Source organism: Ochlerotatus camptorhynchus, unplaced genomic scaffold (genome assembly GCF_037179485.1).
Source record: "Ochlerotatus camptorhynchus isolate MF236.1 unplaced genomic scaffold, CSIRO-AGI_Acam_v1.1 ptg000018l, whole genome shotgun sequence".
NCBI classification, from domain to species: Eukaryota; Metazoa; Arthropoda; class Insecta; order Diptera; family Culicidae; genus Ochlerotatus; species Ochlerotatus camptorhynchus.
Window position 1 is genome coordinate 316429 of NW_027040510.1, and position 4819 is coordinate 321247.

Here is a 4819-nt window from a genome sequence, read left to right on the forward strand (position 1 = left end):
GTAGGCCTTCGGCTTCCCTAACCCAAAATCTTGACCTACGCAGCAGTCTGAGATCCTGCATATAGAAGTGGCCTTCGGTGCCCACCCTAGGACCTTGAAATTAATGGTTGCCTCTGTATTTTGTCCGATGGTTTAATAAGATTGAAAATAATATCAAAAAAAATTAAAGGGTTGTGTCCTAAACACGACCGCAGTATGACGTAGAACCACGCAAAATTGATGTTTGTCATGCATTTTTGACTATTATACTTATTACTATGAATGGATGAGGCAGAACGTTTCTTTTGTGCAGAATATGGAAAAAAAGGATGGACTTTGGATGTTAATCCAATTACATATATAGAGGTACCAGATATGTTTTACAGTCAGTTGTTGGTAATTCATTGAATGTTTGTCTCCACTTAAACAATTTTTTTTTTAATTTTTACTTATAAGGGTATGTTCGTAAACTACGTAGACAGAGTTTAAGGGTGGAGGGGCAATTATCCACAGCCCATACATATTTAAAAAAATTGTATGGACAATTGTCTACGCTGGGGGGGGGGGGTGGGTAAAGAATCCAAAAAAAAAAACTGTCTACGTAGTTAATGAACAGCCCCTAATTCTAGTTTGCTGAAAATTTATTTCCCGGAAAAAAAATGATCGTCAAAGTCCATGTCTTTTTCGGGTTGTTTTTAAGGGGGTGGAGAGGTTGTTGTTAAGCTTTTCAGGTTCAAGCAAAATGGTGTGCAACCAAGTTGTATTCGTTTATGATGACTGGGTTTGGGGGTAACGTTTAGTTCGTGAAAAAAGTGACTAAATTATCATTTGCGCATTTTTCAAAAGTTTTTTGATTGAAAATTGGAAAAGTATTTATTTCAGCAGATTTGTTAAGTAATATCCTTTCGATTGGCGTATTTGGATTTTAATTTTATCTATAAATGACAAAGTTACAAGCGTTCAAAACCTTACACTATTTCACCACACATATATTTTTGATTTGTACCCCAGTATAATGTTTGATTTGTATCCCAGTATAGTCGATAAAGACGTAGTTCTACGTCAAAATTATCTGACCAGCTTGTCGTAACTTCTATCTTCTCTACTTTCCTCCATTTCTTTAACGAAAACTCGGACACATACGTCTGTTACTATCAATATCAGCAGAGTGAATTTTGAACCGTTGCGCTATGTCAGCTTCGCACACTCATGTATCAAAGTGTTCGTGAGTCATCCTACCTAGGAACCAAGGAAACTAACTTCTACATACTCATCACACTCAAACCAACCAATATCAACCAACAGGTATGTGCTACCTATTTGGCACATCTATGTATATATCTATAGGTACACCTAAACCAAACCAGGGCTGAATTTATGGAATTTATGATTTTTACACACATGAAATTATTCATTAATTGATTTTAAGGTAAAAACAAGCCTTTAATTCAAGTTTGTATTTATGACAACCGGAGGGAATAAATACTATCATTTTCTTTATCCTACCGATTCGATTGTGGTGGTGTGAATTCTACTTCAACAGTTTCAATAAGATTGACGCGCCCTTCATTACAAACCATCCTGTAGGAAGCTTAATAAGTATTGCAAATTGTGTTATTCGATTTGTTGGATCGTATCGTTGAAAGGACATTCTTAAATTCCCGTGGATTTCGTGTAAGTGTCTCTGCTTACGGGTCCGCACCTCCGTTTTTGGCCCTTCATACAGCGATATTGTGAATTCAGATCGGTAGCTCAAATTGATCTTGCTATTAAGTGGAGCTGCATACAAGACAAGATCTTTGAAGGGATGGTGGCTACCTTACATACATATTTGCATGTTTAGTTTACATTGCTTCTCATAGGTACTACACAGCTGTCATTTAAGATAAAAAAATTCCAGATTGTTATGATGCTGCTATAAAGGTAATCATCTAATGTCAAATAGGGGTGATTCAATGTTTATGGTACGCCAGAGTAAAATGCTGGATAGTTAGTTGATTAACGGAGTACGGAGTATTACACTGGAACTCAATTATTCATGTGTTTGGGTCTTTGAAAATATGTTAAATTAACAATATAGTTCAATCTTCGCTTTTCCATGCATCACGCAGGGGACCAAAAGATCCTGTCCATCACCTTACGTTAGAAAAGGCAACCAACATGTATTTGTAACATGTATGTTCGAGGGGAGTTGAAATTTTTTCGCATAAAAATACAATTTTGTTACATTAATTACAATCAAAGATAAAACTTGCTAAAATCGGTGGTATAGCTTTAAAACACCCCTCGTAAAGTTTTTAGAATATATAAGTTGCCTTTTCTGCCACAAAAGCGCACTTATTGGTCGATCATGTCTCGAGATAAAACAACCCAAAAAATAATTCCCGTTTGAAGAAACGACCTCTTGACGCTTTTATTCAACTGCATGCTTAATAATACTTGTACATTTTTTGATAATAACTTTTGTTCAGGGTTTGTTCAAGCGAACCCCACACGTATCAATATATTGACAATAATATTGATAATGTGAATTCAGAAATATTGTCAATTTCGATGAATTGACGTCAATATAGAATGTATTGACAATACGATTATTGTCAATAAAAGCAATCGTGGAGAGTCCACTTAACAAAAAACTGGAGAATTTATTCCACCACAACATGATGTCGTCGGTTAAGGTATGTCGAGAAGCTTTTTTTTTGACTTCCATGAGTTGTAACAGAGCTTATTCGATCAAATGTTTTATTATCATACATTGGACATTTTTGCCTCCTTAAACAGCGATGATTTTTTCGTCGATTTTGTTTTTCTTGCTAAGCACCAATGCTTCCGACGCCAGGGAGGCACAGGTAGGGTCCTTGGGTTTGGGTGGACTTCTCTTTTTTTTAATAACCTGTTCCGGCTATCAATGTTCCATCTATATCCACCACTTCAATCATGAACTATAGTGTTTGGCAATCACCGCAATCTAACTATGGCAATTTATTCGCTTCAATTGGTGCAGCATAGGATGGTAAGTGCAACAGGAAATAAAAAAAATCGGAACGCAACCATCCGTGAAGGGATTAGTTTAAATATTAGAATAAATTCCCTTCCCTCTAAATTAGAAATATATTTTTCCAACTCTTTGCTTCCATGTCCAGCGGTAGTCGCTTTGTTATTTCCGCCATAAGTCGAGCGAGAAAAATTCATTTCAATTTTTTTTTCACCATTCATTTGGAATCTCGATCCCATTGAGTGACCATTACCTTCATCGTCAGGTGCAGACAGAGAGGCAGGGGAATCTGTGAACGACGACGAGGATCGAATAGAAATAGAGTTTTCATGCTTTGATAAGCATTTGCCACGCTTGATTGACCGAATGCAGCATTCTGGAGCTCGTTTATATTGCTCTGATAATATTGGCGGGTTAATAGTTGGGTGACCCGGTGTACTCGTGTATGGGACCGGGAAGGAAGCAAAAAATATAAAATACGAAGAAGCCATCGCGAGCGGGATCAGCGAGGGAAATGGAAATATAGATTGAACTCGGATCTCCGTTTTTTTTTTGTGGCGAGGACCATCACCGTCGTGGTACGAGGTTACAATGAAGAGAGTAATTTCAATATTTCAGTTATTATGGTTTCTGTCGCCTCGATTGCAATTGCTATTTGCTTCGTCCGATGGATTTAGAGGGTGCGTGAAAAAAGCATTGGATGAGAATTGGATGGAGAGAAAAATAAATGCAACAATTGTCGGTGCATTCGGGCGACAATTCACAATGCCGGTTTGGGCAAAAAAGTTGATTGAAATATGAAGGTGATGCAACAAGTAATTGCATGAACACAATAAACGGAGAACTTGTTGTTGTAATGCAGAGACTTTTGCAGAAACCTAATGTATAAACAAATAATGGAAATGTATTAAGTATAAATCAATGAGAATGAGACAAAATATTCAATTTAAATCTCCTTATGCGAAGCTTGCCACCACAATTTAAATATAAATTGTCGCTTTTGATTTTCTTTTCATTGCATTGTATTTGAAAAAGCTATAAATTATTTCCATGCATTTCTGAAACAATTTTCGACCAAAATCATTTTTAATTTAAAAAATTTGGATACGAAACAAAACCGGAAGGTAACGATTTTATTTGAAACCAATTTTTTTTTTAAATTATCAAATAGAAAATATGGTTTAAATCGCAAATTGTTTCCGGATTTCTTAGATTTTTTCTAATATTCATCATTTGAAAGATTCAGGTGAATTCAAATTGTACCTTTATGATGTGGCTCGTATTGTTTACGAATTACGACTCGCTTCTGTGAATTATAGTTATCGCTCAGCTTCTGAGACGCGTAGACGTTTTTTTCGATTGCGCTTATCACAAGTGAAGCATTTACGGTTGGATATTTGTCTACTTGGCTGTGCCGCGTCGCGTATTGCTTATTCGAACTTCACCATCAAGCCTTTATGGTTTTTGTCGGTCGGTTCTCGGTTTGAAAAGGGAAGATATCAAAAGACTACAGTGCCACAGAGATGGAGCATGTGCGTTTATCAAAGTCAGTGACTTGATGCTTTCACAAAAAGTTGTGGACGAACATGATGGAAAACATGAAGTGGAGTGTGAGGGGAAGAAACACAAGGTTCGGATTACGTTGGAAGACGGTAGTGTTGAGGTGAAGGTTTACGACCTCCCCGAAGGTGTATCTGAAGAGAAGGTTAAACAATTCCTAAGCGCGTTCGGTGAAGTAATCTCGATTTGCGAGGTATCGTGGAGTGAAAACAACGAATGCGAATGCATACCGCTCGGTATATGGTCTGCCCGTATGTTAGTGCAGTGGAACATCGACAGAGAGCA